At 38.4% G+C, this 25,746-nt stretch overlaps 1 protein-coding gene across 1 annotated transcript in view; it reads left to right on the top strand.

Moving 5' to 3' along the window:
* The window catches only part of LOC128251409 (uncharacterized), a 191,774-nt gene that overhangs the window by 121,424 nt on the left and 44,604 nt on the right, over positions 1 to 25,746 (top strand). The window lies entirely within an intron of this gene.

The following is a 25,746-nucleotide window of genomic DNA, read 5'->3' as shown; positions in this document are numbered from 1 at the left end:
GTTTCCACAGTACCTACCACTGTTACTTATATATATATATATATATATATATATATATATATATATATATATTTATACACATGCATATATATATCATCATCATCATCATCGTCGTTTAACGTCTGCTTTCCATGCTAGCATGGGTTGGACGATTTGACTGAGGACTCGTGAAACCAGATGGCAACACCAGGCTCCAATCTAATTTGGCAGAGTTTCTACAGCTGGATGCCCTTCCTAACGCCAACCACTCAGAGAGTGTAGTGGGTGCTTTTACCTGTCACCTGCACGAAGGCCAGTCAGGCGGTACTGGCAACGGCCACGCTCAAAATGGTGTCTTGTATGTGCCACCCGCACAAGAGCCAGTCCAGTGGCACTGGCAACTATCGCGCTCGAAAATCCTATGAAGGCCAGTCAGGAGGTACTGCCAATGGTCACGCTCAAAATGGTGCATCTTATGTGCCACCCGCACAAGAGCCAGTCCAGGGGCACTGGCAACGATCTCACTTGGCTTGCCGGGTCTTATCACGTACAGCACATTTCCAAAGGTCTCAGTCAGTAGTCATCGCCTCGGTGAGGCCCAATTTTCGAAGGTCTTGCCTCACCATCTCAGCCCAGGTCTTCCTGGGCCTACCTCTTCCTCAGGTTCCCTCAACTGTTAGGGTGTGGCACTTTTTCACGCAGCTATCCTCATCCATTCTCACCACATGTCCATACCAGCGCAATCGTCTCTCTTGCACGCCACAACTGATGCTTCTAATGTTCAGCTTTTCTCTCAAGATACTTACACTCTGACGGATATTCACATTGACATTACACATCCAACGGAGCATACTGGCTTCATTCCTTGCGAGCTTACGTATTTCCTCAGCAGTTACAGCCCATGTTTCACTGCCATGTAGCATGGCTGTTCGTACGCATGCGTCATACAGTCTGCCTTTTACTCTGAGTGAGAGTCCCTTTGTTGCCAGCAGAGGTAAGAGCTCTCTAAACTTTGCCCAGGCTATTCTTATTCTAGCAGCTACACTTTCAGCGCCCCCCCCCCCCACTACTAACTTGGTCGCCCAGATAGCGGAAGCTATCGACTACCTCTAGTTTTTCACCCTGGAATGAGATAGAAGTTGTTTCCTGTTTGTTTACAGTGTTTATTGCACCTGAACATCTACCGCATACAAAAACTAACTTCCTAGTTAACCTGCCTTTGATATTGCTGCACCTCTTATGTGTCCATAGCTTGCACTGGGTACATCTTATAGAGTTACTTCCTACTCCTTTTCTACATACTGAGCAGGGCCATCTACCTGAAGGGGTTTGTGTTTTATCTACCTTCCTACTTATTAGGATTTTGGTTTTTGCTAGGTTGACTCTAAGGCCCTTCGATTCTAGTCCTTGCTTCCACACCTGAAACTTCTCCTCTAATTCTGATAGTGTCTCTGCAATTAGTGTAAGGTCATCAGCATAGAGGAGCTACCAGGGGCAACCTGTCTTGAATTCCTCAGTGATCGCCTGGAGGACTATGATAAATAGGAGGGGGCTGAGGACGGAACATTGGTGGACCCCTACCTCTACCCGGAATTCATTACTGTACTCATTTCCAACCCTCACCTTACTGGCAGCATCTCTGTACATGGCTCGCACAGCTCTCACTAACCATTCTTCTATCCCAAGTTTCCTCATTGACCACCAGATAAGGGATCGGGGGACCTGTCAAAGGCTTTCTCCATGCCAACGAAGGCCAGGTACAGAGGTTTATCCTTGGCTAGGTATTTCTCCTGCAGCTGTCTTACTAGAAATATGGCATCAGTAGTGCTTTTACCTGGCACGAACCCAAACTGCATCTCATCTAAATTGATTCGCTCCCTAATTAGTTGGGCTATGACCCTCTCCGTAACTTTCATAACCTGATCTAACAGCTTGATGTCTCTGTAATTATTTGTATCTAAAGCGTCACCTTTACCTTTGTAGCAGTTGACTATGGTGCTGCTACACCAGTCATTTGGTATGACTCCTTCGTGTATCACCTGGTTCGTAATACGGGTGACTAGGCTATAGCCAACACTGCCAGATATTTTGAGCATCTCTGCAGTGACTCCTGATGGGCCAGGGGCTTTCCCTGTCTTCATACTCTTAATTGCTTTATCTACCCTGGTACTGTCAACTCGGATAGCTGGTCCCTCTGTTGGTTCGACATACGGCAGGCTCTCTTTCTCCCATTCATTCTCTTTATTAAGCAATCTATCGTAGTGGCATCTCTAGACCTCTTTCTTTGCAGCCTCATTTAGTGCAAGTGTACCATCATCCATGCGAACACATTTCTCTCCTACGACATCACTATTCTCTCTCCTACACTGTCTTGCAACATGAAACGCCTCGAGTCTTTGGTCCTCACGGCGCAGAACATTGGCAAATCTTTTCTTATCTGCTTCCCCTCTGATATATATATAGATGTATATGTATACTATGGAATGAATTAATCTTCAGTGAATGCAGTTTCTTGCAAAAATCCAGTGTTAATGCAAGCGAGATAACAAAGATATCTGTATAAGTTACCTCATCCCATGAGATGTGTATTTACTTCAAAATCCTATCGAGTTTTATGTAACCAAATGGATCCCCATCCAAAATGGAACCAACACTTCCATGTTGCACTCTTGAACAATTGTGTAAATATTTTTACATGAAGCCATTGGTAGCCTTGTTAACCCACAAACACAGAATACACACACACATATGTATATACACCTCAGTACCTTAAGAATCGCATTTAACTATACTCATACACACATGCACTACACAAACACACCATCACACATTGCATTTATATACATGCACATATGTGTGTGTGTGTGTGTGTGTCATGGTATTGAGCAGACTATTGGATGTTATACATCACTGGTCACAATGTGCTTCACATTATTTTAGCTTTTGAATGACACCACTCCACTGTCTCGGCAAGCAGGGTCAACATTACCCCTGATCGGAAGGCCAGTCTACTGCAGGGTGGACTGAAGCGACATGAACTGAAGTGCTTTGCTCAAGAACACAATGTGCAGGAATTGAACCCACAATCTAGCAATCATGAGTGCAACATCCTAACCAATAGGTCACATGCCTTCACTAGATATATATATACATATACACACACACAGACACACGTCTATATAAACATTATTGAATGCAGTACACTGAACTTGCTGCAGGATAGTGTCTGGGGAAAAAGCTTTCCAAATGACGCTGAATAATAGCTGAGACAATTCACCTTAGATTTAATCCAAGAGTGCTAAATACAGATATTTCGCCGTTGTCATGGTATTCATAAGACACACACAACATGCATGCCCCCCGTAAACATAGACACACACCATGCTCACCCGTCTCATCAGTGTACATGTGTGCTTTTCTATGCTGGCATGTCTTGAATCCGCCTGTTTCAACACTGCTCCTTTTGTCTCGGGTATTTGTCTCCCTTCCAATGTAAGGAACAGCTTCTCAAAGTCCTTCAAACAGATTCTTTCCATAAAGATCATTTCGTACTTCTTCATTCATCTCTCACTCTCCATACCAACGTTCTCCTTCTCTCTCTCTCTCTCTCTCTCCCTCTGCCCTCCCCCTCCATTCACTTCATCAGGCTCATCTAAAATTGTTTCCAGCCTTCCCATTCGAGCCCCCACCCCACCCCCTCTGCCTCTATATCTCCCTATAATATTACCCTAAGGACCCACAACCACCATACCATCTGCCAATCACTGAAGGACTTAGAAACCCCTCAAGGCCAACAGAGAAGAGAAAACCCTCAACATTTCCTCCTCCCATTTTGACCCCTCCACCACTACAGCAAATGCACATTATGAAGGGCAAGCATCAGGGGAGACAGAAGCATACATTCACACACGGATTGAGAGCAATTTCAGTGCAAAGGAACTGGTAGCAGTATGCAAGAGGTAGAGGGTTCAAATCCATGCGGTGTCTTCAATGTACTTGGCCAGTATTTTTGTTGTTTACAGACTCTCTTTATTCTCTTTTACTCTTTTACTTGTTTCAATCATTTGACTGTGGCCATGCTGGAGCACCGCCTTTAGTCAAGCAAATCGACCTCAGGACTTATTATTTGTAAGCCTAGTACTTATTCTATCGGTCTCTTTTGTCGAACCACTAAGTTACGGAGACGTAAACACACCAGCATCGGTTGTCAGGCGATGTTGGCGGACAAACACAGACACACAAACATATACACACACATACATATATATATATACATATATATATATACATATACATATATACGACGGGCTTCTTTTTAGTTTCCATCTACCAAATTCACTCATAAGGCTTTGGTCGGCCCTAGGCTATAGTAGAAGACACTTGCCCAAGACTCATAAATTTTTCATATATTTTATAATAAACTCTTACTTGATATGTGTGTGTGTGTGTACAGATATAAATATATATTTTCACCTGTGTGTGTGTGTCAATATATATACATATGTATATATTTATATATGTGTGTGTGTGTGTGTGTAATATATATTTGTCATCATCATCATCATCATCATTTTAACTTCTACAGTTCTATGCTTATATGGCTCAAGCAAAACTTACTGAGGCAGATTTTCTGCAGCCAGATGCTCTTCCTGCTGCCCACCCTCGCTGGTTTCCACTCAGATAATATTTCTCCTTATCCTTCAAACAACGAACAGCTCAGTGGCTGGACATGTTTCTACGGGCTACGGGGGATTTTAGACAGATGACACTGTTTGTTTGATGGAGACCGTATTTAGAATTAATGCATAGATTCAGAGGAAAGGATACACTCACACGCACATATACACACTTGTGTGTATATATAGGTGTGTAGCAATATTAATGTATATTATTCAGCAAATAACTGATGTAACTATTTGAAGAATTTCAAATGTACTCCCATGCCCCACTCCCCACTTCAAGGCAAGTGTCTTCTACTAGAACCTCGGGCCGACCAAAGCCGTGTGAGTGGATTTGGTAGACGCAACCTGAAAGAAGCCCATCGTATATATGTATATATATATATGTATATATATATTTAAAATGCAGAGATGCCTATAATAGGACATCTAACCCGTTAGAAATAGCAGCAAAAGACTACATACCACAAAATTAGGGATAATTTCGAAAGGGAATGAAAAATAAAAACATTTACCAATCTATATTCTGTACCATGGTTTCAAGTCAATTTTAGTAAGATAAAAATTATATATCTTACAAGGTCGGACTATCATCAGCAGAAATGACCAGACAACATATGAAGCACGAGTCAATAAGGAGCATGGTTCGTGTTTCTGTCTAATTTTTCAAAATTTACCGCGTATTTGCGGTTTACTTAATCGGCAGCAAATACAAAAATGCCGATTTTCTTTCAGAAATTAGCCAAAAAATTTTTTATCATTATTAATAAATTATAGGGTAGCAAAAAAATTTTAGAAATTTTATTTAGCACCAGTGGTCTAGCGAGAGTAAAAAACAGTCAATAGACTATGTATTATTCATTTAAAATGCAGAGATGCCTATAATTTCTAAAAATTTTTTGCTACCCTATAATTTATTAATATGTATATATATATATATATATATATATATATATATATATATATATATAAGTTCGATGTCACGAACTTATACACAAACATACCACACACCCTTGGTCTGGAAGCGATAAAATACTGGGTAGAGAAATATAGGTAACTCATAGATAAACGTTTCAAAACAGACTTTATCACCAAAGCCACCCAATTAATACTTGAAGAGAACACATTCTCATTTAACAACAAACCATACCGACAGATAAAGGGCACGGCGATGGGTACGAAATTCGCACCTTCATATGCCAACCTTGTGATGGGTTTCCTTGAGAACAAGCTATACGATGAAATAGGGAACACCTTGGAACACAACTTCAGAGAAGACGTCAAGAAAAAGTGGAAACGCTACCTCGATGACTGTTTCATCTTTTGGAACAGATGAGAAGAAGATCTACGAACATTCCACATCCTCAACACACTGCACCCATCTATCCACTTCACAATAGATACCTACTACAACGAACTCCCCTTCCTAGACATCAACATCAAGATACACAACTCCATCATCACAACAGACATCCACTACAAAAAAACCGACACACACCAATATTTTAATTTCTACTCCTGCCACCCATCCCACATAAAAAGAAACATTCCATATAGTATGGCAAGACGCATATGCAGCATAGTGACCGACTCACAGACACACCACACAAGACTAGAGGAACTTAAAAACTTCCTACTAGAACAAAAATACCCACTCACCTTAATAGAAAACGGAATCGAAAGAGCAAAAAAACTGGACATTACACAACTCAGAACACCAAAAAAGAAAAACAAAGAAAACATCATCCCTTTCATTAACACACACAACCCTACAATCACCAACATGTTTCACATTATACACTCAAACCTACCAATAATCCAACAAAGCCCCAAAATGGAAAACCTACTAAACAAACATTGCATAAAAAACAGTAAACGCCAAGAAAAAAACTTTAAAAAACACCTTACAAGAGCGAAATTATCAGCAGAGAATAAAACCGAATTCTACGTAAAAGAGTGTGGAGATGGTAGATGTGGAACCTGCAGCAACCCCATCTACAAATATATAGAGGGGAACAAACAGATAAAATTTAAGAGTGGTCACACATTCAATGTAAATGCAGACATGAACTGCAAGACGCAGAATGTAATATACTGCATAACCTGCCCCACATGCAAGGAGAATTATATAGGTGAAACTGGAAATTCCTTATGTCAACGAGCCAGAATTCACCGACAACATGTCCGACAGGAGGAACTACGGAAAATTCCACTGAGTGAACACCTAGGAACATGTGGGGAAGGAAAATTTAAGATCTTTCCCTTCTATAAATGCTCAAGAAACGATACCGCCTTCAGGAAAAATATGGAGAAATACTTCATAGCAAAATTCTCACCAAAACTGAATGGCTGAAACATGCAGATCACAACCCATCTAGGATCTTCAACTTTGGAACAACACACCCTAAAAAAACGGCAAGAAACCCAGATAGTGGGACATTTTTGTACCAACAAGAATTGAACCCAGTTACCTAGGTTCTCATATTTCTCTCCTAACTTTTTTTGAACTAACCAGCTGTATAGATATCATCACAATTCCTTCCTTCTCTTTTACACCCCTTTCAGACACACACGCACGCACACACACACACACACACACGCACTCTCTACCACTGGACAATGATACCAAAGAATACCATGAACTTGTAACAGCAGGAACTGACCAACTGTAAACTGTAAACAGAATCTTCTTCTTCCCTCCCCTTCCCACTGACACACCTTTCAAATACACAGACACACACACACGCACACAGACACACACGCACACACAAACGCACCCACACACTCCTACTAGACAATGACACCAACGATTCTTTTTGAAAAGCAACTTCAAAACGATCACACCTGCTTTTGCCATTCCTTTAAAAGGCTAAAAATAAACTTATCATTGAAAAGAACTAACCAACTATGAACCCAATTTTCTTCTTTTCTCTTTCCCATCGACGCACACACCCAGACACACACACCAAAGCAAAATAACACACACTCTCGCTCTCTCACTTTTCCTCACCCTCTCTTACTATCCTATATATCTCTCTCTCCACCCCTACACACTCAATAAAACTATATAAAGAGACCCTCCACAAAGTTTTCTCAAAACAATTTGAAAAACCTACACGACTAGGTGAAAAGCGCTTCATTTAATATGTGACATTAATAAAAATCTGTAAATGTACAAAATCCACATTTCTGAGTACCTTAATCTTTTTCTATATATATATATATACATATATATATATATATACATATATATATATATATATATATATATATATATATATATATATATATATATATATATATATGTGTGTGTGTGTATGTTTGTGTGTCTCTGTTTGTCCCCCTAGCATTGCTTGACAACCGATGATGTTGTGTTTATGTCCCCATCACTTAGGATGTGTGTCTGTGTGAATTCCTAAATCTCAAGAACTACACAACCAATTTCATTCAAATTTTACACATGCCTTACTTAGGGTCCCAGTTGTGTTTTAGTCAAAACAATTTTTAACTTCCTGCATAGTTCAAGCCCACAGCAACATTATATCTCCTCCACTATTTCACTATTGCGTGTCACAATTGAAACAAAAGCTCTCATCTATTTATCTATCTATCTTATCTTATCTATAAAAGGCAAATTTTCTCTGTGTGTGTGTGTATGTTTAAAATTCATACATTTACACAATTCCAAATTTCTTGGATTAAAGAATCGGAATTAATATTCTAAGTACCATAACTTAGGTCACAGCGTCATTTTTTCCGTCAAAATAACTCCCAATTACGAATAAAATCCATAAAACTACACAAATTAACATTTCCCCTCTAATAAAATCTAATTTGCTCTTTCTACTACCTTTACAAATCCTTTCAACTTCTACTTTCTCTTATGAACCTTTACGAACGATCCAACAACAAATACAAAAAGAAAGGAAGGAGAAACACTGGCAGTAAAAGGAACAGACACAATACCAATCCTACGTAAATACACACATATACATACACATGCATACTTTCCAACACAATTTCTCTGTACAAGTCACTTTCACATTGACAGTCAAACATTTCATTCAATATAAACTGTGTCCAACTTTACTTGATGAAATATTTGGATTGCAGCGGAATAGTCGACGGCGAGATCCAGCCTACGCTGTGACGACTCCCAACAGCCCTAACTGGCACCTACGCGCTTTCAACTATGAGCCAAACTTTAATTACTCCATCCGCGCTGACATAAATATTGGAGAAATGCGCTTCAATTGCCAATTCTGCAATGCTAAAAAGTGGGCTGCCGAGCCACCTGGAATGTGCTGCTTAAACAGTAAGGTCAGCTTGCCCCTCTTCTAGAACTGCCACAGCCTTTGAAGGAACTACTTACTGGTTCTACCTCAAGCTCATCCAAATTCCTTCAAATCATCAGGAATTACAATTGTGCGTTGCAGATGACTTCTTTTGGGACTAATGTTATCACAGACAGTGGTTGGATGCCTTCTTTCAAAGTCCAGGGACAGGTGTACCACCTTATTGGGTCGCTCAAGCCACTACCAAATTGCAAGCCGTTATTCCTCCAAATTTATTTCATTTCAAATTACAGTAGGCAACTTGATGTGCGATTTGGCATTATTCCACCACCTGCAAACACTGGTGCTGACTCTTTTCACAGGGATGTGGTGCTCAGTCTGCAAAACATGCTTCATCAGCACAACAGCTATATTCGCAGCTTCAAATACGTCTTGCAAACAGCCCCTTCACCAAAATTCACCATTGTCATCGATGCTGACAAAGAACCTTCTGGGGAGCACTCACACCGTTATAACGCTCTTTCGTGCAATGAAGTCGATGTACTTCTCCAAGGTGAACAGCACAATAAGCGAGACATAGTTATTCAAAGCCGTGACAGTGGTCTTCAATGTATTACTGAGACACATCGTTCATACGATGCCCTGCAGTATCCCATTCTTTTTCCATACGGAGAAGACGGGTACCATTTTGGCATTCCTCAGCGAAAACCAAACGAGCCCACTGCTGTGACATCCAAAACTGTTTCATGTATGGATTTCTATTCGTACCGCTTCATGACGAGGCCTAATGATTTTAGCACCCTGCACAGGTCACGGGAACTGTTTCACCGGTTTGCAGTTGCCATGGCTACAAAGATGGAGTCGGACAGAGAGAGAGAGAGAGAGAGAGAGAGAGAGAGTGCTTCATTAGATTGAATCAGAAGAAGCTGCGATCAGACTCCTACATCCATTTGCGTGACGGCATCAGTAATGACGCTGACCCAAGGAACATCAGCAAAATGTGCATTCTCCCCTCAACCTACACAGAGGGGCCACGGTACATGCACGAGCGAACAAAAGACGCTATGACTTTCGTTCGGCACTATGGGCGCCCCGATTTATTCATCACGTTAACATGTAATCCGAAGTGGGTTGAGGTAACGCGGGAACTTCTCCCACACCAGCAGTACTGCCATCGGAATGATCTTATTGCCAGGGTTTTCAAGCAGAAGCTGACTAGGCCAATTGATTTAATAAAAAAAGGGAGGTTTTTGGCCCTGTTAAGTGCCACATGTATACTGTTGAGTGGCAGAAGAGAGGGTTGCCACACGCACACATTTTGGTTTGGTTGGTCACCAAACTAGACCCTACACTTATAGATGACATCATCAAAGCAGAAATCCCCAACCCCACTGTTGACCGACTACTGTACGACATTGTCAAGGCACACATGGTGCATGGTCTGTGCGGTCCCGGTTTTCAAAAATTCTCCTCGTGCCACAAAGACCATGTGTGCTCTAAACGATACCCAAAGAGGTTCATGGACGAGACCCAGACCGCTGGCTATGGATATCCACTGTACAGACGAAGGCGGCCTGAGAATGGGGGATTCACTATAACCTTACGGGGTTATCAAGTTGATAATAGATGGGTGGCCACATACTGTCCATTACTGATGAAAATTTTCAACGCTCATATAAATGTGGAGTTCTGTCATTCAGTAAAATCAATTAAGTACATATGTAAATATGTTAACAAGGGTTCGGACGCTGCCATGTTCGGCCTTCAAATGGACAATAGCATGGACGAAGTGTCGCAGTACTTGGCAGGTCGATATATCAGCAGTGGTGAAGCTTTTTGGCGGATATTCGAGCTTCCGCTTCACCAAAGGAACCCCGCCATCATACAACCCGCGGTTCATTTGGAGAACGGCCAGCGGACTTATTTTACTGAACAGACTGCTGTTCAATTGGCGGCCAATCCAAAAGAAACAAGTTTGACTGGGTTTTTTAGGCTTTGCCAAATTGACACATTTGTCAAAACACTTTTATACCTTCAGGTTCCGTCCTACTATGTGTGGTCAAAGAACACTTGGGTGCGTAGGAAGTCAGGTCAGGGTGTTCAAGGACATCCCGGTGTCAAGTTTAACAGTTGTCTAGGAAGAGTGTACACTGTACTTCCCCACCAGCATGAGTGTTTTCACCTGCACCTTCTCCTCCATGACGTTGTCGGCCCACAAAGCTTTCAAGACATAAGAACTGTTGACGATGAATTATGTGACACTTTCTGCGAAGCCTGCTTCAGGCGTGGACTTTTGGAGGACGATTCACAATGGGCCGCCACTATGGCGGAGGGCGTTTTGTTAAAATCCCCTAAAAGACTAAGATCGCTTTTCGCTATTCTACTCCTATGGTGCGACTTGGGTGATCCCGCCTCTTTATGGCTGACCTACAAAAATTACATGTCTGAAGATTTCCTGCATCAGGTTCGCTTGCTGAATCCATCAATCGACGTCGAGTACAGTGACCTCATTTACAACAGAGCGCTGCTTGAAATCGAAGATACTGTTCTCAATATGGGCGGGAGTGCGTTGGCAGTGTATGGCCTACCTTCAACAAACAGGGAACGCCCGAACGCACTGTCTTCTGATTTGCTGCATGAGACATGTTATGATGTTGACGAACTTGCCCAGTACATAGCGAACAATGAGCCAAAGCTCCTTCCAGAACAGAAGTTCGCTTACAACTCCGTTATTAATTCTGTCCGGGACAAAGCTGGGGGGATTTTCTTCCTCGACGATCCTGCAGGAACTGGCAAAACTTTTGTGACAAAATTAATATTGGCTGATATTAGGCGAACACAAGGCATTGCCTTAGCTGTGGCATCATCTGGAATTGCGGCTACTTTGTTGTCAGGCGGCAGGACAGCTCACTCCACTTTCAAGCTCCCGCTTGACTTAGCGAAGACGGACACACCAATTTGCAACATCAGTAACAGCTCTGATCAGGCAGAAGTGTTCAGACGATGCAAGCTTATCGTTTGGGATGAATGTACAATGGCCCACAGAGGTGCTCTTGAGGCGCTAGATAGATCTCTGAGAGACATCAAAGACTCTACAATTCTGATGGGAGGCATAACACTTCTTCTTTCAGGGGACTTCAGGCAAACACTGCCAGTTATTCCCAAGGGGAATAGAGCTGATACAGTACGTGCGTGTCTTAAGTCATCGCATTGTGGCCCCTGGTGAAGACTCTCAAACTTCACACTAACATGCGGGCTCATATGCGAGGTGACGTAGCATCAGCAGAATTTTCTCACAGGCTCCTTGCACTTGGCGAAGCCAAAACTCCCTGCGATGAAAACGGTAATATTGCCATTGATTCACTTTGTACCATTGTTAAAACGACTTCTAATCTCACCGATGCAGTTTTCCCAGATCTCCAAGCAAATTATAATATGGATTGGATTGGCCAAAGGGCTATTCTGGCCCCGAAGAATACAACTGTTAACCATATTAATGATCAAATGCTAAAAATCATTCCTGGAGATGGCTATATATATAAGTCTATTGATACAAATCCTGACCCTGAGGACGTCATCAACTATCCAATAGAAGTACTAAATTCCTTTGAGCCCCTGGACTACCTCCACACATTCTCAAACTTAAAGTTGGTGCTCCTATAATGCTCATTCGAAATTTGGTTCCGCCTAAACAATGCAACGGCACACGTTTAATCGTTAAGTCCTTATCTCCTAATCTGATTGAGGCCACGATAATCGCAGTGTGTGGTCGAGGCAACGTTGTCCTCATACCCAGGATGCATCTTTTCCCATCAGGAGCAGACCTACCTTTCACATTTCGGAGGTCCCAGTTCCCAGTGAGGCCATGCTTCGCAATGTCAATTAACAAAGCACAGGGGCAAACACTGTCTATCGTGGGAATACATTTAGGGGAGCCGTGTTTCTCTCATGGTCAGCTTTACGTTGGCTGCTCGCGTGTGGGCAGCAAGAGTGATGCTTTCGCGTTCGTTCCACAAGGACAAGGTTTTATAGGATTACTTCGATTCCTAATTGTATTAATTTAAACAACTTTTTAAATTTCTTACTTTTCGTCAGTAATTTCTAAGTAGGTGTAGATTCATATTCATTGCAGTGCACTTCACACTCCCAAATATCAGCCGTAAAAACGCTGATTCTCGCGGCGTTACAAAACTTCATTACAAATCAGACCCTGCTCAAAAATCACCCTTTGTTACTCACCAACACCCATTGGGCAGGCATCAGAGGACGATGGACAGATTAGTATTTCAATTCCGTACGACTCTCAAAGAGTCAACAATGCTTTTATGACTAGATTTACATTTTTAGGCGGTTCCCTGCAATTACTTCACACTTCACCAGCACCTGCACTCCGCTCAGTTCTATTTCACTCACTTCGTCAGTACAGCAGACTCATCTTCTACATCCGACGTACATGATACATCTCCGCCTTCCATCTCCTCTCTCACCATTACAGTTTACAGCATCGGCAACATTTTCGCAAGATACCATTTGAAAACCAAGCAGCATATCATTTCATACAACAACAAATGTAATCATAACGACGTTCAATGAAACAAATGAATTAAAATAATTACACGAAGAAGTAACTATCTCTTACACACCATTACAATTTATATAAAATAACTTAAACAGTCGATAAAACTAAATACATACATCCTCTCTCTCACCATTATATTTTATACCATTACATTTTACATCAAATACAAACTATTCTAAAGCGACAGGTCATTTTACACATCTTCACGAGACACGTGTTCTGATTCATCTATTCAGCACCACTACACTCTTGCCCATCTGACATAGTGAGTAGATGCTATTGTTGTATATTTTCAAACCTACCCGTATTTACTAACCCATGATTAATCCTCATCTTTCCTCCATACGACATCTATTCTGTTTTCACAGACCATGAAGTTTTGTAACAGCACGCCCACTACCGTTGATGGAAAAGGAAGATGCCGTATTCACTTGCGAACGTTTTACACATCCTTACATGACTACCTGTGACATTGTTACAATTGTGAGAACAATATAACAGCTTTTTCAGGGCCACCTCACATTCTATTGTTACCCACTTCTGAGAGTGTTGCAATACTCTTGGCAGAGATTTCTGTCCAGTTGCAAATCGATTGGTTGGTTTTCAACTTATAGCAACCTTTCCCTCAATAATCATAATTGAGTAGAATCATCAACAGTACTTTAAAACAATTAAGCCCCGAGCAACGCCTGGCACTTCTGCTAGTATATATATATATATATATATATATGTAAATGCATGTTGGATAGTTAGAATGATGGACATATACATACATATATATATATATATATATATATATATATATATATATATATATATATATATATATATATATATATATATATATATGTATGTATATATATATATATATATATGTATATATATATTTATATGTATATATCTATCTATGTATCTATCTATCTGTATATATATATATATATATATATATATATATATATATATATATATATATATATATATATCCATTTGTTTGCTCCCAATCATCTTCCCAAACACACTCGTAAACTACAACAAGATATACTCCAGCATTTGGGTTCCATTCCTTCCTCTGCCAATTATATTCGTAGTCTTATTGATTTCGGAGAACCGCTCTCTAAGATTTTATATCAGAAAATCCACCCCATACATATTCAGTCAGTCTCTTTTAGTGAAGCACAAATCAAATCTAGACAGATTTTTAGAAGGGATTCTTTGTGAAAAATCATGCAATATATTCATATAACTGTTGTTTCTAGCATACGTTATATTTAAGTGTGTGTCTGTAACTAGTTTTTGTCGTATTAATTTCATTGAAATACGGTAAATCCTCGAGTATAATCCGCACTTTTTCCCAAAATTGAACGGTCAAAATTTCTAGTGCGTACTATATACGAGGTTAAAAATGAAAAATATTTTCTAAGTGATAAATATGTAAAGGCAATTTACTTAATATTTATTTTTCACTGTTATTTCTTTATTTTCTGCAAACAAAGAGCACAAAAAAGCTACATGTTTGCATTATGTTATATATACAATAATAATAAAGGACGTTGGCGTATATATGTTTACAAACCAAGGACGTTATATAGACCTCATTGGCTCAAGTTAGAGAAGGGGTGCGTATTATACACAAGGTCTAGGTTTTTCAGAGGTACAGCCCCCTAAAAATCCCTACTCAAAGGCAGACTATACTCGCGGATTTACGATAATTAAATGCAAATTAAAGTCTAATTTAAAAATAAAATTAAATGCATGACATATAAAATGTAACAGAATGCAAGAGCTGCTAGAAATAGCAGCCAAATTTACATAGAAAACAGCACCTCAGGTAACTCTCTACATATTTATATAGCTAGAGCTGTTTGAAATAGCAGCCAAATGCCCCTTCAATTTACTGTACCTCTGAAATTAGCTGCAGTTTATAAATTCTACACCTGTTTATCATGCAAAACAAATCCAATACAACAGGTCCATTCAACTGCGACATTTCATATGCTAGAAACAACAGCAAGTGCTTAGCAAAAATATATGCAAAGAGGGTTACAGAAAAAAACTGGGAAAAAAAGTGGAAACAATAAAAATCGAAATATATAATGTATCAATGTTAAATGTATGCTATACTTGCTGCTAGAAATAGCAGCCAAAACTCACAGAATCACAGCTATCTATCTATTTATCTGTCTGTCTCTTTGTCTATCTATTTATATAAATATATATACATTGTTTTATTTGTTTCGGTTATTTCACCGCAGCCCAGGTGGAGCACCACCTTACAGAGTGTCTGTCAAACAAATCTTTGTAAGTTTAGTACTTATTCTATCAGTCTCTTTTGCCAAACTAAAGTCACGGAGACGTAAACAGACCAACATCGGTTGTTATGTGATGGTGATGTGTAGTGGAGGGTAGACACACACAAATCAATATATAAGTGTGTGTGTGTATGTGTGATTGTGTTTAGACATATACATATATATATATGATTTAATTTGTGTTCGTGGGAAGAACCATTTCAACGATGCGTACTGCTTTAATTATTCGAAACGCCTGTGTTTTAATGGTGGCAGCTGATGAAGGAGATGTTTCTATGTGGCTTGCTTGTTTGTTGTACCTTGTTCATCATTTTGTCCATGTTCTTTTGCCACGTCATGTACCCAGTTATGTATCTATGTGTACATGTAGATGAAGGTATGTACATACATGTACATATATATGCATATACTCATATATATATATATATATATATATATATATATATATATATATATATATATAATATGTATTTATTTTCTCCTAATCAATAAATAACTCGGACAAAATAAATTGGTTAATAGATACCAGGGTAGCAAAGATCACAAAATAACTGTGGTGTAACTCCTGTTTATGAGGTAGAAACTCCTTGATATTTTGGGTACTTGAGTATATATAAATTTAGTGAATGGAGTAAAACGCATATGTTAACTGCATACTTTTATTTCCAACATATGTTTCGAAGATTACAAATTATACCGGCATAACTACAGAGTTGTACCACCCAGACTTTGGAAGATCATAACTTTCAGAAAAATGAATATTTTTTAATGAAATTGTCTATGCATATAGTATTTACTATGTAGAATCCGAATATACAAAACTTCCCCGTGAAAGTGTTTTGGAATGGGGGTGGGGGACAATTTTCGGAAATTCCAACACAGTCCACTTAGATCCTTCTTAACTTCCAGGAAAATGAATATTTTTTCGTGAAATTTTCTACAAATATACCTTGATGTATGTACATTTCGAGCATGTAGGAATTTTGAATGAAACAACTGCAGGTTATTTTCGAGAAGCGTTCCCCACTCAGTGGTGTTTCGGAGCAAGTCGTCCATATTTGTTTCATTTTTCTCTACTATGTGCGTATGTGCATCCGTAGATTTCTAATGAAATAATAGGCAGTGAAGAGAAGCCGTCATAAGAAAACTTACGTTAAAAATAACATGCAGATGATTTTTTTTTTCTCAATAGAAGTAAATTCCAAAGTAAACGTTTCTAATAGAGAAGTAGAAGAGAACAGAAGCAGCGTATTACTTCATTACAAATCTACGGATGCACATACGCACATAATAGAGAAAAATGAAACAATTATGGTCGACTTGCTCCGAAACACCACCGAGTGTGGAACACTTCTCAAAAATAACCTGCAGTTGTTTCCTTCAAAATTCCTACATGCTCGAAATGTACATACATCAAGGCATATTTGTAGAAAATTTCACGAAAAAATATTAATTTTCCTGGAGGTTAAGAAGAATTTAAGTGGACTGTGTTGGAATTTCCGAAAATTGTCCCCCACCCCCATTCCAAAATACTTTCACCGAAAATTTTTGTATATTCGGAATATAGATAATAAATACTATATGCATAGAAAATTTCATTAAAAAATATTCATTTTTCTGAAAGTTATGACATCGGTGATGTTAAGAATGTAATCTTCTCTTCAGGGAAATGCATGGGAACCAACTTAAACGTAAAACATTTTAGCCGAATATGAGAACTGTAGTTGGAAAAGGTTGTTATGTAATTTATTTGAAAAAGCTGTTGTAGATTAGGATGCTACCAGAAAGTACGTTGGACAAGAAGGGAAGAAAAGAAGGCAAGAAAAAAAGAAAGAAAATTCAGAGTGTAAAGTTGGGAGAAAATAAGATGATTTAAATCCGATAAAAATTGGAGAGGAATGTTATGTAAATAATGGGATCGTAAAGAGGAGTTAATCTTGTATTTCTACAAAAAAGTGCGGAGATAAATGTGTATAATCACATATACACATGCATACGCACACACATATATATGTGTGTGTGGTTCCATGTATTTACATCGATACATACACGCATTAGTATACACTCCTTAGTACGTATATACACACATAAGAGTTTTTTTATTATGTTTATAGGAAAGTGGTTATACACCATTAGGTGTACACCCGCTTTCCTATATTAAATTCAAAAGAAACAACGGAACGCTGAACTCTGAACTATCAACACAACAATATTTATTTATGGAGGAATAATAGGCATGGTTGCTGAGACGTTGGAATGTTGATGTGAGCTGTCCCCAGAGTTGGAATGATGGAGAGACAGCTTGACATGACCATGCTCATGGCCGCCAGGCCGGGAAAAAAGAAAGAATCAGGGCGCCAAACTTGGATATTGATGACTACGCATGCGCACGAGACAAAGCGTTACTACAGGGCTCCCCTGCCAGTGCGGAACGCACGAAAATAGAAAATTGGAGGAACGCCTGAGGCAGGATGGCCACTGAAACCACCCACAAGATGTGGCACAAACACACACAAAGAAAAATCAAAGAAATGAATGTACACTTGTGAGATACATGCATGCAATGTTTCTGAAAGGAAAAAATATATATGAGTGCACAAGTGTGTGTGTGAGAGAGAAAAAACATAGAACATAGTAAAAGTGTCTGTAGAGAAAAAATCCAGTTCGTATAAGAGTTACACAAGATGATAGCATGTCCATACGCAGGAAGTTGTGGTCAAGGAGCAGAGCTGTGGTTGAGCGTCGATGCTGAGACTTGTGTTACCTGGTACGGAATATTCTATAAAAGTTACACAAGGAGATTTGGAATGTTAATACGCAGGAAGTTGTGGTCAGTGAGCAGAGCTGTAGTTGAGCGTCGGATGCTAGGACTTGTGTTACCTGGTACTGAACATTCTGGATGGTCTGTTGAACGTTAGTGGAAACATCCACTCTAACAGAGTCGAAATAAAACCGCGCTTGTTGATGTTGGTTGCTTGTGTACTTGGAGAAATCATGTTGATGTTGGCGATGCTGGTAGTACGTTGAGTCGTATTGTTGTTGGCGACGTCGGGGGGCGATGCTTGTAGTTGGTAGTGGTTGTTGATGGCGGCGGCGGTGTGTAGTCGTAGCTGGAGATGCTGTCATGAATTCGGAGCTGCGAGCGAAAATGACCAAAAAATCTCGATGCAAATAAAGATAAGCCAGTAACTCTTCCATTCTCCGGCCGAGAGAAACGGAGAGGTGTGAAATATGCTGAACTGGGAACAAGTAAGGATCAATAAATGTTATGTACTCACTGAAATGTAACTGTGCATTTTTACTGCTATTTTCAGCAAGTAGAGGACGCTGTGAGCGAATGAATTGACGTCCCGTGAATTTTGTAGGAAATTGCTCAAAAAGTTGTTAGGATGAAATAACCGTGATGTTTTTTGTGTGAAAAACCACAAAGATCTTAGCAGTAAAGAAGTTTTTGGTTATATGCTCTGGAAGTCATTGACAAAAGGAAAAACTTTAACGTAGAAAAAATTTTTTCTTAGCTTTTCACTTGTGTTTGATGAGAATGTAGAGGCAATCCTGATGTTGAACGTCGCGAAGCATACGAATTCAATGGCTGTTTAAATGAGGTCCGTATATCTTTTTAGCTCGGGGTACCAATTGTAGTATTATTGGTCGCAGTTCAGATTCCGTGGCTGCGGTTGTTCATCACGTCGGGGTCACCACTTTGTAGGAAATTGGTTATACACCATTAGGTGTATAGCCACTTCCGTACATTAAATTCTGAATAACAACGAAACGCAGAACTCTGAACTATCAACACAACAATATTTATTTACCGAGGAAATAGGCATGGTTGCTGAGACGTTGGAATGAGCTGTCCCCAGAGTTGGAATGTTGGAGAGAGAGCTTGACCCGTCCATGCTCATGGCCGGCCGACCGAGAAAGAGTATGAACTGAGCGGGAACGTTTAGATGTTGAATTCCACGCATGCGCATGGGACTCTTCCTGTGTTCCTTCCGGAACTATTCCCTGCGCATGCGCGGATGAAAACGCAGTAATTGCGACAGTATGTTGGCGCCAAATGACGTCACTACATGTTCATAGCTATCTTAATGACAGTATTCTAAATCTACGATTCTAATTCATCATCTTTAACGTTCCTAGAAACATCTAAAATTCTGAAAACAATCCCAGTTCAATTGTTTATTTTCATCGCAAGATGAATCCCAAACATTTAAATATTCGGATCTATTTTAAAACGGGGGCGCCAGTTTTCATTTGCCCCCGTTTTAAAATAGATCCAAATATTCTATTCTATGACGCATAAATTACTGATCAACATAACATTTTATTTCATATCTCAGAAAACCCTTGCATTAATAGATTTGGAACGGTATCACCGAAATCAACCTTGATAATAATATTAACTTTGTCTTCTCAAGTAATTTTTACTCATTCAACCCCTACTTCAGCCCAACTTTTTTTTACATCTGACTTAATAACATAATCCATTTCTGTAGATTAATAGACCACCCATTAACTTTATTATTTATTAATTAATTATCAATCATTTAATATCTTATTTACTAATATAAGAATCACTTTCCTACAAATATCCCTCTGCTTTAATATCAATTACCACACAACTACCGTGTGTATATACGTACTAAGGAGTGTATACTAATGCGTGTATGTATCCATGTACATACATGGAACCACACACATATATATATGTGTGTGCGTATGCATGTGTTTGTATGCACATGTATATCTGTGTGTGTGTGCACATTCATGTTTATGTATGAAACTATATATGTATGTGTAGATGTTTGTATATATTTGTTTTCATTAATAAAAAATATATATGGACATGTGTGTATATATATGTTTGGTTGGATGTATGTATGTGTGTTTATGTATGTATATGTGTATATGTGTGTGTGTATATGTATGTATATATATATATATATATATATATATATATATATGTGTGTGTGTGTGTATGTATGTATTTAAACGAGTGTATGTATGTGTGTGAGTATGTATGTCTGTATATATGTGCGTATACATGAGTATATATGATTATACACATTTATCTCCGCACTTTTTTGTAGAAATACAAGATTAACTCCCCTTTACGATCCCATTATTTACATAACATTCCTCTCCAATTTTTATCGGATTTATATCATCTTATTATCTCCCAACTCTACACTCTGAATTTTCTTTCTTTTTTTCTTTCCTTCTTTTCTTCCTTTCTTGTCCAACGTACTTTCTGGTAGCACCCTAATCTCCAACGGTCTTTTCAAATAAATTAAATAACAACCTTCTCCAACTACAGTTATCATATTCGGTTAACATGTCTTACGTTTAAGCTGGTTCCCATGCATTTCCCCGAAGAGAAGATTACATTCTTAACATCACCGATTCCTATGGAAGGTATAATTTGTAATCTTCGAAACATATGTTGGAAATAAAAGTATGCAGTTAACATATGCGTTTTACTCCATTCACTAAATTTATGTATATACTCAAGTACCCAAAATAACAAGGAGTTTCTACCTCATAAACAGGAGTTACACCACAGTCATTTTGTGATCTTTGCTACCCTGGTATCTATTAACCAATTTATTTTGTCCGAGTTATTTATTAATTAGGAGAAAATAAATACATATAATATATATATATATATATATATATCTTAGATACCCTATATTATAATTTTAAACACAATCACACATACACACACACACTTATATATTCATTTGTCTACCCTCCACTACACATCACCATCACACAGCAACCGATGTTGGTCTGTTTACGTCTCCGTGACTTTAGTTTGGCAAAAGAGACTGATAGAATAAATACTAAACTCTCAAAGATTTGTTTGACAGACACTCTGTAAGGTGGTGCTCCACCTGGGCTGCGGTGAAATAACCGAAACAAATAAAACAATGTTTATATCTTAATATATAAATCTGAAATTGTGTGTTTGTGTGAAGCCTTTTTGAATTTTTATAGAAATCCACATTTTGCACTTTTTCGTAAAAATTTTTACATCAATGGAATTTTCTCGATCTGAACTTTCCAATGCAGTAATTAGATTTTTTAAATTCCGTTTACTTTGTGTGATTTAAGGGAGATTTGGCTGTTGTTTCTAGCAACTTGTATATTTCATCCCTGCTACCTGGAACGCCATTCTTACACACGCGCTCAACATAAAAATATAGAGAGTAAGAGTAAAAGAGGGAGAGGGAGAGAGAGAGAGAAAGTGATACAACGTCATAGATTAAACTTTCATCTCAGTATTCTTTACCTATTTTTCCTATCATAGATACGTAAAAACACACACAACCACACATACATGACCTGTGACAACAACATACACATTGCTCTCAATCTCTATTCATTTCTCCCCCTCTTCCTCTCTCGCTCTCTCAAAAGCATACACGTGCAAGTACACAATCATTCAGTAAAATATAACTCATGCTCGTCAATGTTTTGTAAATTTACCAAGATTTTCACTAGGGTGTTAGGGTTAGGGTTTTAGGGTCAGGTTTAGGGTTTAGGATTAATGTTACGGTTACGGTTTTTAGGGTAAGGGTTAGGGTTAGGGTTTAGTGTTAGGGTTAGTGTTAGAATTAGGGTTGGGTAATCGTGCGGGTGTTAATCTGAAAAATTACAGATATGTGAAAAGTACCGACACTGCCATCTATTATAACTTTTGTTGTTCTGTTTAATATATACATAGATTATGCCTCCAAAGAAGAGAGCTTGCTGGGGAAAGACAGCAACCGGTTTAAAATGACAGCAACAGACTGCAGTAATGCACCACATTCCAGAAGTTATTTTGGACATAATGCAAAATGGTGCATCAACATCTTCTGCTCAATCTGATAGAATTCTGGCAAAACTGTGTAGCAACAGATCGCCAGCAATTGCTTCATCAGAAATTGCCGTCCTAGCTCCTGCTAAAAGGGATTACCCTGCTATGTATAATCAGGGCAGCGCAAAAAGTTGTTTTGCACAAGCATTTCTATAGCCAATTACACGGATGAAATTTACGTATGCTTAATAATGTTACACAAAACAGCCTTCAGACTTTCCCTATTAATTTCATCGTCTTTTGAATTATGAACATATTTACATCATAAGGGTTTTTTCGTTGTAAGGCTTTCTTTTTTAGTTGATTTTCAGCTAGCAAGACTTATTGTAGATGGCATAATAAGTTACACCCGGACAAGGTCGGGTTATACTGCTAGTATTTATATAAATAGATAGACAAAGAGACAGACAGACAGATAAATAGATAGATAGCTGTGATTCTGTGAGTTTTGGCTGCTATTTCTAGCAGCAAGTATAGCATACATTTAACATTGATACATTATATATTTCGATTTTTATTGTTTCCACTTTCCTCCCAGTTTTTTTCTGTAACCCTCTTTGCATATATTTTTGCTAAGCACTTGCTGTTGTTTCTAGCATATGAAATGTCGCAGTTGAATGGACCTGTTGTATTGGATTTGTTTTGCATGATAAACAGGTGTAGAATTTATAAACTGCAGCTAATTTCAGAGGTACAGTAAATTGAAGGGGCATTTGGCTGCTATTTCAAACAGCTCTAGCTATATAAATATGTACAGAGTTACCCGAGGTGCTGTTTCTATGTAAATTTGGCTGCTATTTCTAGCAGCTCTTGCATTCTGTTACATTTTATATGTCATGCATTTAATTTTATTTTTAAATTAAACTTTAATTTGCATTTAATTACCGTAAATCCTCGAGTATAGTCTGCCCTTGAGTATAATACGCAGGGGATTTTTAGGGGGCTGTACCTCTGAAAAACCTAGACCTTGTGTATAATACGCACCCCTTCTCTAACTTGAGTCAATGAGGTCTAAATAACGTCCTTGGTTTGTAAACATATATACGCCAACGTCCTTTATTATTATTGTATATATAACATAATGCAAACGTGTAGCTTTTTTGTGCTCTTTGTTTGCAGAAAATAAAGAAATAACAGTGAAAAATAAATATTAAGTAAATTGCCTTTACATATTTATCACTTATAGATATATATTAGATTCATGTGTGTATGTGTTTGTCTGACCCCCTCACACCCTCACCATAACTTGGCAACCGATGGTGGTGTGTTTACATCCCTGTAACTTCATTTGCTAAAGAACAATGATAGAATAAGTACTAAACTTTCAAAGAGAAAGACCTGGGGTTGATTTCTTCGACTAAACCTATTTAAGGCATTGCTCCAGCATGACAACAGTCACATTAATGAAACAAATAAAATAAAAGTGTATGTATATATATATTTATATAGAGGGATGGTTAGATAAATAGATAGGTAGAGAGATAGATAGACAGAAAGATAGATAAATAGATAGAGAGATAGTGAGAGAGAGAGACAGGCAGAAAGAGACGTTCCTGGATACATACATACACACACACGAACATACACGCAAAAACACAAACAGGCGTGTATACACACATATAGACGTACCTATACACACACCAGACATCCTTCGTCTTTACCCCCTCATTCCATAGATTTGCATGTAATACTCCCCCTCTCTTCCCCCTTTCTCTCTCTATAGATGTTTGTAAATATTCATACACACTTACATATATAAATATTAACCTCCTTATATACACATAAATACATACATATACACACACCCTCATTTCTCTACTTCATTCGTCTCCTGTCTATATCAAAGTTTTCCTTGCTTCTTCATGTCTAAATTAATTATAATTCCTAATTATGTCCAACTTTCCACACATCTTTTGTCGTTTAACATCATTTCATTCATAAAAGTCTTTACAATGTCTGTTTTACCACAAATAAATCATTTCCCGCTTTTTTCCCCCTCGTTTTTGTCATTCAAATTGCCGTTGCTAGGCAACGGACATACTTAATTGAACGGGAAACGGCAGAAGTTATAGAGAGACTCCAGACTGGGCGGCTTTTGTGCTACCAGATCTCCTTAAGCATGGGTGGTCACAGTTGGATTTCATCCGTCCTTTTTTTTTTTCACCAGGTTTGTTTATGTGTGTGCGAGAATGTATAATTGTATGTAAATATCTGCAGGTGTGTATGTATCTGAGTCTATATATAAATATGTATGTATATGTAATATTCTGCTTTCCTGTGTATATAATTATTTGTTTTATGTTATATGCCTATATAAATGTATCGGCAATCCTATAGAATAGAGTCGGAAATTATCCAATACATCAAATATTCTAACATCTTTTGATATTTCTGTTTTTTTAAGCTTATAGATGCATACTCAAACATATGTGTGTGTGTATATATATATATATATATGTATACACTCATACATTTCTACAGTTTTAGATACATCCTCGGAAATAAATATTTCGGCATAACTACAAAATCGTGCCCCACAGACTTCCATTGCTTCGTTCCTATCACAACCTTCACCGAATTAAATATTTTTTAATGAAATTTACTACAAATATGCGACAGTCTTTATTTGTTTCCGTCGTTTCACTGCTGTCATGCTGGAGCACCGCCTTTAGTCGACAAATCGACCTCAGGATTCATTCTTTGTAAGCCTAGTACTTATTCTATCGGTGCCTTTTACCGAACCGCTATGTTGGTGGGGGCCAAACACAGATACACAAATATATATACAACGGGCTTCTTTCAGTTTCCGTTTTTATGTGTGCAGGTCTGAGAGTGAATACTATATCTTTATTTACAATGTTTTCGATCGTAAGTTATAACAAATATTATTGTTTCTTAATTAAAAGCTATAATGATAATCTCGTTACTTAATTATAAGTATGTATCACTAAGCATAACTCTTATTTTAGGCTGCGTAAATGTTATGATGTATACATGACAAGGTGCTGAACATGCGTTCAATTACGTACATGTATGTTGA

This window comes from Octopus bimaculoides, chromosome 30 (assembly GCF_046866305.1).
Source record: "Octopus bimaculoides isolate indiv1 chromosome 30, ASM4686630v1, whole genome shotgun sequence".
NCBI classification, from domain to species: Eukaryota; Metazoa; Mollusca; class Cephalopoda; order Octopoda; family Octopodidae; genus Octopus; species Octopus bimaculoides.
Note: the sequence above shows the minus strand (reverse complement) of the source record. Positions and strands in the feature narration are given on the sequence as shown.